Source organism: Acomys russatus, chromosome 10 (assembly GCF_903995435.1).
Source record: "Acomys russatus chromosome 10, mAcoRus1.1, whole genome shotgun sequence".
NCBI classification, from domain to species: Eukaryota; Metazoa; Chordata; class Mammalia; order Rodentia; family Muridae; genus Acomys; species Acomys russatus.
The window spans coordinates 23799728-23813799 of NC_067146.1; the positions used below are offsets into that span (position 1 = coordinate 23799728).

Genomic DNA, 14072 nt, shown 5'->3' on the forward strand with positions numbered 1-14072 from the left:
CCAGCCCTAACCACGCAGGAACCACTGCCCTGACTGAAAAGGCTCCAGTTTTACCAGGCACTGTTGCATGGACAGACTCTCAAAACTGGAAGGCAAAACTTATTATCTCAGTCTTACACTGGGGTTCAAATGTGCACTCATGACGATGGATCCTGGATGCTGTGAGAAGAAATACAAAACCTTAAGTGTCTCATTTCCTGAAATAAGTGTACAGTTCCTAGCAGAAAGTCCTATGAAATGAATTTCAAGTTCATTAATAATAATGAATAATAATGATGATGTTAAAAGTCATATGTGACATATTGTAAAGCCCTGCATATGTGCATTTGGGGGGGCAGTGAAATGGGGGGAAATAGTGGTTACAGAGAGTTCCTGAGAAGGTAACTGAGCATACAGTAACTGCCTTTATCAAGCCTTGGTCCTGGATGCGTGTGCATTTTATGCAGTTTCTATAACCTTTCTGTGTTCAGAAATCGAGGCGATCTCTGCTTTATTCTCTCCATCTGTGAAATAAGAGATTGCTACAGGAAAATACCCCCCACCGCGGCCCCTCCACACACAAAGAATTGTTATGAAGGTTAAAATAACCAGCTCATAAGCATCTCTGGCAACAGCAGCAGCATGCAGGAGGACTTCACCCGAGACTCTGCCATCGCTGGGGGAAGGGTAAAAAGCACACAGCAAGTATTGCAGTAATCAGCTTCGTGAAAGACAAGCACCAAATTGGTAACCCTTCAAGTGGAAGGGCTGGGGGCGGGGGAGACTGTTCTATAAGGCAGGAGAAAAAGAAGCACTGGCCCCCCCCCCCCCCCGGGGAAGACTCAGTTCTCTGGTGTTTCCCTTGCTTCCCAGACCTAAGCATTTGTGCCTCCTGTGCAGGACCCCTCAAGCCTGGGTTTCCATGTCAGTCTTCCCAAGCCTTCTAGGGTCACGCCTGGACCACACACTCGCCGTACTCTCCCTAGCAATCCATTTCTCCTGTGACATCTATTTTTATTGACTCTACATTTGTATCTTCATCCATGTGTCTGCGAGCTCTCAGGCTTGGCATGACCCTTTGCCTCCATTCCTGATCTTATCTTATTTATCCCTCATAGAATGGCTCTTCATTTTCTGACTGTCCCAGTCACTTTCCATCGCTGTGATAAAGCCCGGTCCAAAGGTGACTCGGGGAGGACAAGTTTGTTTGGTTTACATGTCCAACCCACAGTCCATCATCGATGGGAGTCAAGGCAGGAACCCAAGCAAGGGCAGGATTCAAAGAGGAAAGCCGCTTACTGGTTTGCTTCCTGGGCCACGGGTCAGCTCTCTTGCTTACTCCTCCCAGGGCCAGCTGCACAGGGATGATGCTACCCTCAGTGGGCTGGGCCTTCCCACATCAGGCAACAATCAAGAACTGCCTACAGGCTGTTCTGATGGAGGCATTTCCTCATGTCACGTTTCCCTGCTCCTGAGCGACTCAGCTCGTCTTAGTTTTTGTCAACAGACTATCTCCCAGATCTACCCCTGGTTTTTCTGTCTTCAGCACGGTACTATCCATCCCAGCCGCCCACCCTTTTGCTGTGCAATAGCTTCTCAAGCAGCCCCACTGTGTCCACTCTCACTTTTGTCAGGTTACTTGCTTATATTGTAGTCGGTCTTTTTTTTTTTTTTTTTTTTTTTTTTTTTTTAATGATTCACTGCCTCTTCCATTCCATTTAGAACAAGAGTCTCCTTGCTCTCGGAATAAGCACTTGTAACATGGCCCGCTGGGTCTCCTATTATGTGACTTTTACCCAGCGCTGCAGGTCTGTGTTCTCTGTGTCTCTATGTTAGGCCCGCTTTGAGCTGTCTGAGTGTTCCAGGCATCTTCCCATTAAGGAGCCTGACATATGCGGTTTCCTCTTCCCGGGTGCTCCTTCCACCTTCACTCACCTGGTTAGCTCTTACACATCCTTTATTCATGAGCTTAGCACCAGTCTCTCATGAGACGTGCTCTGATGCTCATATCAAGGCCCAATGCTCCTATTATAGATGCTCATGATAGCTTTTGCCCATTCCCCGCAAGCACAGCAGTAACGATGTCTGCTGCAACCCAACATTTCCCCGTGTAATTAATGTCGGGCTCCAGTCATGACTCCCTGCTCTTTCAATACTATAATGCCGGTGACAGACTGAACATCACGCAAAATAAGAGAGCTAATAAGTAATAATAGAATGACTGAGTAAGTAAGGTGGAGGGGGCATAAGTGTGGAGCTGTGAGCTAGTAGTTTTTAAACCACTGTTTTCAGGAAATAGAACAGTTAGGAGTTCATGAGGAACAAAGAACGCCAGGGTCCTCATTGCTCCTGACGACGGCCGGGAATTGGTAAATCTGGGCCAGAGGAAGCGGGTAGGAGGATATATTGAGGAAAATGAAGTCAATCTTAGAAGAAAAGAAATGCAAGGTCATCCCTGGGCACCTTTATGTATTGTAACAAGTCCGGGAAACTTATTAAAAACTTAGAAATCTTCTGTTATTATCCTGTATTTTAATAATCGGAAACTAAAATTTTTGTGGTGCTCATAATTGAACCTAGCGCTTTACACCTGCTGGGCAAGCATGCTGTTGCCTAGTCTCATGCACATGCGCTGCCCTCCAATTTACTGTTTAAGAATAGCAAAACATTCAATTATACTACTGTATGGCGACACCATTCTTCAAGGCTGACCACACATTAACAGGGAATTGTGAAGTTCTTGTATCTTTTGCCTCTAGTTAAAAGCCACTTAAAATATTCTATTTTGTGTCCCAACAATTTCTTCATTTTAAATGGCAATCAATTAACAACCTCAGAGGGTCTTATAGATACTAAACCTGTTGTATCTTGTAATTAAGAAAATGTTTCAGTTCTGGACACTTATTTTGATGTATTAATCAGTCCTAGTTCACTACTTAATTAGAAGCTTTTCTTCACTAAAGTACTATAGATTATTCTGAGGAGTAGCAGTTAACTGGGATGTCCTAGCAACTCAATAGAGATCGATTAATTGACAATTGAGTTTCTACTGGGGATCACTGATTCATTTTGTGGAGACAGCCAAAGCCGAGGGAAGCCGCTTACACAGGTGACGGGCAATTTTAAATCTTAGGGCATCTGAAGTGCTTCATCAGAAGAGGGGCTGTTTCAGGGCCAGGCTTCTGTGGCTGTTTGTTCCTTCTCTTACTAGGCCCTGTATTCCCCCTTTCTAGACCTGGGGAGCTTTAAAGCCTCAAGCTTGACCTAGGGCACAGAGTTAATTAATGGGTTTTTCTGGGACATAAATACAGTGCATAGTGTGCAGGAGCCATCCTGGACCATACAAGATTGCCAGCTCTCTACCATCAAGACACAGGAACTTTCTCCTTATCTTTTGTCCCCTGAGCCCTCCTTCAGGCCTAGGTGATAACAGCAGGTGATAGTCATTACTGCAGAAGTTGTGATTCTGCAAAGCCAGCAGAGACAAAGCCCTTCTCCTAACCGGCTTGTTTTAAGGCCCACCTTGCTGAGGGAGGTGAACAGGGTGCGGTGGTCTCTGGGAGTTTCTCAGAGTGCCTGCAAACTTAGAGGAGCTTGCTGCCAACTTTTTCCCCAATGGAAAGAGAGTGCTGTGAGCAGGCATTCCACCCCCATGGGCCTGTTGTCACAGAGGGAAAGGTGAAGCATAAATCTGTGCCAGCATGGATGCAAGAGTTATAGTGTGAACTTTGAGGCCCTTCCTTCAGGAAATTGGTCTCGGAATCACATCTCTTTAAGGATTAGGAGCGCGGAGCTACGTCTCCATCTGTCCCCAGCAAAACTCCTATGTGGAGACATTGCACAATGCTAGGACTGGGTCCACAGGTCTCCTTGGTTTGAAGGATTGTGCAATTGGAGCTAAGAAACAAACAGCGTCAAGGACAGCCTGGTTTCATAATGCATGGATCCCTATCTACTCCTTTTTCATCTCTTCCCAGAGCAGAGAGTTGCAGGAGGAGGAGGTGGAGGAGGAGGAGGAGGAGTAAGCACACTGGCTTCCAGGAAGAAGTAATGTCCCAACATTCCCTGCAGGAGAAGGGACTCTGTTTATCTCTCTCCCTGCTGAGAATGTTGGGCAACCCGGAGGCAGGAGTGGGGGGTGGGGGTTGGGGGGAGGCGAGGGCAGAGTGGCCTACAGACCTGCATGCTATCTGAGCCTTAGCAACGGGAGTCTCCACACTGCAAAGCAACAGCAAACAGGGCTAACTCTGAGTCTCACTCACTCACTATGTCCTATGAGGCTGTCTCTGACCTCAACATATGCGCTCAAAGGATTGGGCAACACACACACACACACACACACACACACACACACACACACACACACAAACACACACCCTTTAAACTTGTTCCAAACTCCCTTCCCTAGCTTCGATCTTACATCTCACCCTAGAGATTGACTTTGAAGTAATACCTTAATTAATTCAGTGGTTTTATTTTATTTTATTTTTTATTATCATGAGTACTTGCCAGGTATTAAAAAAAAACTGAGTCAGCCATATGAATTTTTTTTTAATAAAAAAGAAAATTGAAGTGCTAGAAACCTCAATAGGTTTAACTCAAGATGTTTTCCCCAATTAACACTGTGATGTATGCAGCAACTATGCAATTACATTTACTTCGGTGTAATTAAGGATGTGATATATTTAAAATAGAGATCCTTTTAATTGATCTATACGACAGATTTAGCTCATCTATAGATAACTTAAATCAGCTATGCAGATAACTTTTAAAATGTAGTTTTGTAAAAATCATTCCAGCTTACTCGTACCAGTTCTTACGTCCTGGAGCATGGCCAAATTAATAGATTTTTTAAAAAATATAAACTTTATTCATAGTGCTATTTTGCACTGTGGCTTTGTGGGAGACTCAACACTCAAAATGGAACGCTCCCTTTCTTAGACGTTGTTCACCAGCTGGCTAAACACTCAACTGTGGTAATGTTCGAACTCTGCTTGGCTTTATTCCCTAAATACCATTCCCACTGGGGTGCACTGGACATTCTGAATGCATGGCACAGCCCTCTGGACGGCAACCCCTGCCTATGCTTCTTGCAGAGGAAGTCACTAGAACAACACTAAAGACAGGACTCCCCTAGGATGCAGAAGAATCAGTCCTTGGGCAGAGCAGGATAGTCTTTAATGTCAAAAGGTGGAGTTGTCTCGACCTTGCTAGGAAGGGAACTCAAGTTTGATGTTTTCAGGGCACAGCCTGAAAGCAAGAGGCTTTCTCACTGCTTCTGCTTCCATTGACTCCCCGAGATGAAGCAATTCTGTGCCCCGTCTTTACCTGCCCTGGGGCCATGATGCCCTGATGCCTGGTCTAGCAGGTGTCTAACTGCAGGTCTAGCAGAAGAGCAAAGCTGGGTGCAGAGTTAAAGGTAAGCAAAATGACATCCTTACAGCTCTGCCAGTCACCAACACAGCACAAACCACAGGCCTCTGTTTGGCCTGCTGCTGGCTCAGAGCTGGTGAGTCACCAGGTGTCAATGCTGCAGCTTGCCTAGTGGTGATGGCCTAACTCTCCACACCCCTTGTCCCCTCAGGGCCAGCGCATCTCCACATCTGCCTGCAGGCGACATTTCAATAGGCCTGACTCAAACCTATCATTTTCCCTCCCAATTTGGGGAGGGAGATTTTCTCTCTTTCAGTGCAGGGTTTCTAGAAGTCATTTAATCCTCTCCTCCAACACCCTCCCCCACCCCTGCCATCTCTGCCGCTGAGTATTGAACCCAAAGTCTGTAAATGCTAAGCACATGTCTTACCAAGCTACACTCCCAGACATATGTTCCATTATTTTATCACGAAAGTCTTGTGTTTTTACTATAGAAACCTGCTCAAGACCGAGGCAATTAAAACTTACAGCAAGGTGAGGGGGAGGTGCTCACAGAGCCCTGCCCTTCTGAAGATGGTCTAGAAGGAGAGTGTGTTCATGCCCTCATGGAGAGCCCACACTCGTGTGCACATAAAGCAGCCCCAAATGGACTCAATAGGCTATTTTAAAAAAAGGATATGAAACTGGAAGAAAGATATACTGGGGGTGGGGTGAGTCAAAAGGTGGGGGTAGGGGTTGAGTACAACAGGATACACTACATGTATTTATGAAGTTTTCAATAAATTAAAAAGATCACAAATGTGTTAGACTTTGAGGGTCATAATATCCCTGTGGCATATTTTACTTTTCTTGCATATATGTGACCCTTTAAAAATGCCAAAATCATTCCTAGCTTGATACGTGTGCCAAAATATTTTTCCAGCCCATTTTCTGAAGGCACAGAGCACACAGGGGCACAAGAGACCAACACGTAACTTATTATGTCAGACAAAAAAAAAAAAAAAAAAAACAAAACAAAAACAAAAAACTCAGTGGACAGCACGTACTATCGGACTAGCGAGGGATGAGGTCAGCGTGGCCTTCAACAGCTGCAGAACCTCGGAGCAGAGACGGATGCCGAGCTAGGTCTTGACAGAAGCTGGACTATAGGAGGAAAGGTTCTTGGAACAGAATATATTTTATGTACATGTACGTATGGCTTTTTATATGCATGTGTACAAATGCATTCATACATAAATATATATCCACCCTCGGGATTAGAACACTCAAAATTCTACAAGGATACGGTCTTTGGAATTGGACATGTTAAAGCATTTGCATCTTTATCATTTCTGAAGGTGAATCAGATATAACACAGGCTGAGCCCATGTGGTTTTGGTTAGCAGCCTTCACACTGAGCTCAGCCTCAGCAAGGAGTGACAGTGATTCATAGAACTGTTCCAAGTGTGGCAGATTTTGATGCTGTGAGGAGGTTTTCTGTCTTTCTCTATTTAGTTAATAGAAACCAAATCATAATGCACTTACCTCGCAGTAGAAATATCAGAAAGCCAGAAGAGACAAAACCAACCCACCCTACATTAACCAATCAAAGGGAAGTCAAGAGTCACAGCTTCTTTGTGGGCCCAGGAAGCTCCCTCTCACTACAGAGTAACTAATGACTGTCCTAGGAAAAGCCCAGAAGACGGGAAAAATGGATGAAACAAAAGTGTTCAATCATGCCCCAGGATGTTCTTGAAGCTCACGACTATATTCTGGACTCATCAATCCAACTGTCATTAGCTCTTATCCCTCTTCTCCATCTTAGCATTATAGAGTGAGGCTCATTTCATGTTTTCTCATTTGGTTTCAGACTTGATCTACTTATAAGAAACTTTTTAAGTGGCAGGAGGAAGAGAGGTGGGGTGCAGGGCTCCAAAGGCCATGAGCACAATGAAATGACATCCAGGACCAGCTGCAGGGAGGCAGGTCAGCTTTATTCCAGGGGAGAGGGGAATATACAGGAAAAGGGGAGCAGCCAGGAGATAGTCTGATATGTGCTCACAGTGTACCTCACTACCTAGTTATCATATGGACAAAGTGGGGGGCTGGGTAGAGCATTCTGCAAAAAGCTGTGTGAGAGGCTACATCTATGATAAGCCAGGCATGTAGCTCAGGGGAATCTTCCAAATGAGGACAGGCAGGGAACAGGAAGTCCCACTCGGGGAAGGGAGTCCTCCATTTTGTACCGAACTCAGAGAGCTGTCCAGTCATGGAAACTTCAACCTGCAGCAGCAGGGCCCTCCAACATCCAAGGTATCCTGAGATCCAACCAAATCTCTCATTAAGCCTATCTAGCTCAGGAGAGGGTTTCTCTGCCTAGCATGGACTTTATGCCTATGAAGTAGTGCCAAGTGAGGGAACCTTGTGGCCATAAGGGTGGCACTGATAAATTTATTTTTCTTTCTGTTAATCCATGCTTCATTTTAAATGTGTAGTCATGATTGGTATCTAGCCATGAAAACCAGTGGGTTTCAAATGCACATGTCAAGGGAGGCTACCACGGCATGACTCGAGCAATATCTGCTAGACGTTCTCCAAAGTTTCTGTCGCTGACAGTATCATTCCGCTCTGGGAATGTTCCAGAAGGCCTGAAGGAGCAGAGATGTCCTCCCTCAAAATCCTCTTAATGGCTTTAATTATCTTTTCCCAATTTCAGTTCACTGCCAAGTTCTGTAATTTCTGTCTGCCCACCTGCCATATACCTTCATCTTTTCCTTTCCTTTCCTTTTTCTCCTCCACTGATTCATCATTTTTCTAAACTGGACAGGCTGCACACGTGCACATGCAACGCACATGAGTGCAGGGAGGGGCCCTCGGCCAGAAGAAATGCAAATTTTTAGTTTCTCCGTGTTAACTTAAATCTTCAAAACCCATTACTCTATAAATTAGTTTTTAGACATTCGAAGGGAACAAATGAAAGATAACTTTGGGGAAAATGTTGTTTTTACCCAATAAACATTTTTTTTTTTTTTGTTTTTACCAACAAACATTTTAATAGCCTACTTGAAACATGGATCTGTGTTATACTTATTTCTTTTATAAGTATGTATTTTGTCCAAGCTAGTCTATTAAGTATCAGATATATTGTGCAGGAATCCGTAGTCCATACCGAGAGAGTAACAATGTGAGTGGAAAACATACCACCACTCTGCATGTGGTAAGAGATGTGGCTGACAGGGATAACAAATGTCACTCAGAAAAACAGATTATAGAGGGGAGAGGGGATGAGAGGAAGGGTAGGAGAATAATTCCTGGAAAGAAAACATCCAAGATGAGAATTAAAAAAAGAAGGGAGAAGAGATGTGAGCTTGACAAAACGAGTGTCGAAGGAAATCTGAGGCTGACTGCAGAACAGGCATTATGAGGCAAGGCTGTGAGGGAGACTGGCAGACGTTATCAGCTACAGCAGCGGTAGGGCGGGTGTAGGGCAGAACTCAAAGATGCACCGCAGCCGGTTGTGCAAGTTTCCCCCCCAGTTTTATTCAGTGACAAACTTGTTTCAGTGGTAACTTGGCATAGTCACGGTGGGGCACTGAAATGCCAGAGGGTGGCCAGCAGCAGACGCCAGGGGTCTACGCTACCCTCTCTGCCAGGAATGAGTTCTTGACTGGCGTGCCACTACATGTGAAGGAAACCAGGGCCCAAGTCAGGGACTCTCTGAGTGTCATACTAAGGAATGTGGACTTTACTCTGAAGCCACAGGGGAGTCCCTAGAATACTTCTAGGGTTGCAGCTATTAAAAACATGCTGCTTTCAAGAAAGATCACCACATCATTGGCACAAGGGGGACAAATAGATGGGTGGAGATGAGGACAGATCCAGGGTGATTTAATTTTATCTTATTGGCATCACGTTTAGCACATTAAAAAAAAAAAACCTTTTAGAAGCAATAACATTTTCTATTTCTGCTTTATGAATACGTAGAAAGAGCGAAATTAATGATTTTTTTAAAACTACACATTTACTAGGAAAGAATCCAGCTTTTATTTTGAAGATGACATACAAGGAGATTGTGTTCAGGAAGAAGGCTGAGGCAGGCCAAAAGGTTCCCTGGAAATATTAAATGTCTTGTTTCAGTAGGTGTTGTTTGCACCCACACTAGCAGGGCTCCGGGGGAAGAATGTCAACATGAGTTAATGAATGAGAGAGGTTGTGTAAAAGATTACTTAATCCGAGGGAAGGTTTTCCTGAGCCACTGGGGACCTGGGTTGAGGTTGAGAGACAAGAACACAGGTAGAAGGAAACAGAGGACTAAGCAAACAATAGTTCAATTTATTTTGTGATTTGCCCATAGCTCAGAGTATAAAATAAATCCTCACTATAGCAAGAAAAGTAAAATGAAGCTATATTATCACCATTATTAAAGCAATTATCCACTCATTCACTGGAACAGAGAGTTTATTATATATCCTCAGATAAAAATAGAAAGTTTGACTGTTTCCTAACCATTGCTTGAACTTCTAACACACAGGGCATTAAATGCGGCTATGAGAGTTCTGAGGACCACAGTACAGGAAAAGCTTTCACACAAAAGCCGTATTTATTTACGATGATGTAGGGGTTCGCCTTCCATGTGGTTCTTAACCCTTCTCTCCGTGAGCACTCAGACTGCTGCCTTTTCACCAGTGCCCTTCACGTTCTTTACCCCACGTCTAATGAAAACCTGCAGGTTTGCTTTTGTTTTCTTTTTCACTTTCAATTAGAAATTTTCTTTTTAGCAGGTGGCACAATTGTCACAAATTACCATAACGTGACACCACCTTTAAGGCTGGCATATGTTTAAGTTCTATCCGTATATGTCAACAACTTAAAATCTAAACTTTTGGCCCTGCGACATCAACCACAAGGTTCACCCACTATCGTTAAACTGCCACCTACATACCACGTTTTTCAAACCCCTAAGGATATTCTTAGCATGGGGACGATGGTAGAACTGAAATGGTACATTACATGCCCAACTTTACCTGGAGTCACTATTTTTCTAATAATTATTCTTAAAAATTGTTTGAGCTTAGTTGAGAGCAAAAAATAATGCTATTTCCCCCCACAGTGTCTCCATATAAACCCAATGTAATTGGTCTTTTTAAAAGTGAAAATATTTCTAAATCACTCTAATATAGTTACTGCTTCTTGTTTACCATGATGGTGGAGCCACAAATTAGTTTCTATTTAATTAATTATCAGACATATTTTATTCCTTTGTAAACTTCCCATAATACTTCAAGATGCTAAGTCTCGAGATTACCTAATGTGACCTGAGGTTCACCTCTATTACTGCACTTTAAGACACTTCTAGAGACTCTGACTGTCTCATATTATTGAAAATATGAAGATACTAGTTTCATTTTCCTATTATCTTTTCCCAAATTGTACATTATTTCTTACGTCCACTTACTCGTATAAACAGTCTATTACGTTCAAGAGTCTGGTCACTTTACTGGAAAATAAATAGTCCTCTGCCTGTAATTACAGGCTGCAGGAAGGGGCAAGCCAGTGACCTCCCTGACTTGTAGGCACAGGAACAAGCTCTGAAGATTAAATGCCTCCTCGTCCCTTGGCAAGCACCACTTCTTTGTTGGCCGAACAAAGGCGAACAAACAAGCACAGAAAAAGGTGAACATTTCTTTGGCTCCCCCATACTATTTTAACACCTGCACTTCATATCTTCACGGCCTGTGCAGATGATGAGAACAACACTACGATTTATTCCTAAAAATACCTGGGCAAACTTTACCAAGACTGGATACGCCTGTGATTCATATGGTCTTTCTTTACTGTTTAAATGTGTAGATTTATTTTTGGAGACTTCTGAGATCAAATCAACACTATTTGTTGTCTATGATCTACGATGCAGACGCTTGGTAGCAAAGCGTCTTTACTGTTTATATACATAGGTTTATTTTCAGAGATTTCTAAGATCAAATCAACACTATCGTCTACAGTGCAGACGCTTGGGAGCAAAGCACAGCAAACGCCTCCTTCTGAGAGCTTACCTCGTTTAGATATCTGCACGACTAACCATATAAGCAGATGAAGATGATTAACACAGAAGACAGAAAGCTTTGCTGTATGTGCGGCAAAGATGAAAGAATTGGCAACACAAAGGTGGCCCTGGTTGGAGAGCACACACTGGGACATTCATGGGGTGCTCATGGGTCCTGAGGGGACATTCTGGAGGTGCTCATAAGATGAGCATGAGGCTGGGGAGCACTTGGCTCCCACTTGGCCTCTCAGCCACATGATCCTCATGAGCAGGAAACGCACTAAGAAGGGATATAATTGTCAAGGGTAGACTCCGCAGACGTAGAAGGACAATGTGATTTGGGCCGCCTCAGCATCACATTGCCTCAAATTCTATTAATGTTCATAACGCTGAAGGACTCACTTGTGTGTTCTCAGAGTTGCATGATTCTTTGTCATAGGACTCATGAGTAATGGGAGAACCCTTTTCATATGCAGAAAAAAGAAAAAGTCTTCACAAATACTGAGTGTTGACACAAAAGAGAAGCAAGGAAGAAATAACCCATACAAGGAGAAAACCTACCTACTTCTGAAGAAGCTGATGGTGCGCTAGGCCATGAGAGGCTGTGAGTGAGAGAGGCTGAACCCATGCCTGTAACCTCTAGCCCTGCATACCTACTTCACACACTAAGCTTGATCAGAACACACTGACCATTTTGCACAGCAGATGATATTTTACAACTTTAAACTCTCAACAGGCACTACACCTGCTGAGTATAAAATAATGGGTTCTAATGCTCCCAACCCACTTTAAAAAGTTAAAGTCAGCAGTTTATGCTTAAGACACAAAGCCATGAAACAGATCATGACTATTAGTGTACGAGATACTTGGCATATGTTTGCCCCCAAACTAAATATATTAAATTTATAATATCTGTTTCTATGGCTTTAAGCTTTATGTAAAAGTTAGCTTCTATCACTTCAGAGTAGTCTTTTAAGACTAAACCATAACATTTATATTTTGCCTTTCATTTGTATCCACAAATCACATCATATTTCATGAGTTATCAGGACATCTTGTGTACTTGGCAATTTACTGCCATCTCCACTCACTGCTGCACGAAGAAAAGTGTCACATACAGTGGATTCACCACTGTCCTACTAGCCGAGTTGGCACCAGGAAGTAACTATTGTGCTGCCTATTGAATCCCTACTGGCATGATAATTTTTTTCCTCTGATTCTTGCTGAAAATGGTATTTACAAGTATCTGCTCATTTATGTCCTACATAACACAGTTAGGCTTCCGGCACTTAGCGTAAACTAATAAAATGCAAGACCAAGCTTGCAATCTAATTAGTTGAAAAAAAAAAAACGTGGAAAACATTGCACACTTTATTGTCAAGATAATTTCTAGAGTCATCCATTTTTGCTACTGGCTGCCACCACATTAGGACTTGTAACCTGTTTAGTGCATTAGCACTAAACACTATTGATTCACTCAGAGCTGGAGGGCCAGTTCACTCCTGCTTTGTCCCCAAGTCCTATGTGCCTCTTCACTCTTGGTGTTAGCAGGCTGCTTGAGAGAAGTGAAGTGTCAAGTAAATATTTTAAATGTAAACTATCAACAGAAAATTTACCATTCAAATTTGCATTTTTCCTGGCACGCAGACCTACGGTCTAGGCCACTGTGAATCATCGATGCGTCTTGTGCTGGCAGCACAACAAACCGGGCATTTATAAAGTCAGCTCCACAAAAGAATGCGCTCCAAACTCAAGCTGACCTTAACTCACCCCTTTTACCTAGAGCACAATCCGAAGTGTCATCTGCCATTTAATGTCCTCTGATTGATGAGTCCTTCATGATATACCCAAATAAGGGAGGTCAGACCTCAGTCTGAGTTAACGTTGCATCTCTTTGTTTGATAATAACATCATTTATAAACCATCTGTAGCTATGTGTGAACATGGAGGATGGTTAAAACAAACTTTTCCTCTATGTTTAGCACGCACTAGCTAGACATCTCCCTCTCCCTTTCCTCCTAGAAGACAAATCTTCCTGAAAAGTCTGTGTCCACACACTCCATCTGCTCTCACATTAGCTTAGCTCCCAGGTGAAGTGCAGTAAATTGCTTCCCTAAGGTAGAGCCTGGCTTTTAGAATAGGAAGTCAATAGTGCTCAGCCAGTGATTCATATGCAAATGAACCCTCCTGGACCATTTTAGTTTGAAAACATATATATAATTAGCAGACTGGAATGTATCCAGGATCCCAGAATCACTTACCACATCCATGTATTAAAAAAAAAAAAAAAAAAAAGTCAAGGGAGTCTCAGTGACTTCGAGAGTATCCAAGCCTTTGATTTCATTTCCCTGATACTTTCCAGCCCTCCATGGGCACTGGACTTACAACACACACCTGGGCACTTGGTCCTTTTGTGCCCACTGTGTTAGTATTTGTGCTAAACCATGAATAAGTAACAGCAAACACTCCTAGGTCCTCTCTGACAGATCCCTGTTTTTCTTGTCTGAGTGAGGAGATAGGAACACAGGGAGGGATGGCTGCTGACGACAAGACCGGCATCTGCAGGAAGAGTGCAAAACCCAAATTTTGAAATATTATAGTAAGTTTAAAGAAAACCTGCTATTACTTAAGACGGTTATTAGCCTTATCAACATGTGGGGCTCCACACGCTTCCAGAAACCTCCAAGTGCGGATCGTG

The 14072-nt window shown here is 43.3% G+C and overlaps 1 protein-coding gene across 1 annotated transcript in view; it reads right to left on the reverse strand.

Annotated features, from left to right (window-relative positions):
- Nucleotides 1–14072, reverse strand: part of Met (MET proto-oncogene, receptor tyrosine kinase) — a 108466-nt gene that overhangs the window by 59771 nt on the left and 34623 nt on the right. The gene's annotated exons all lie outside the window — the stretch shown is intronic.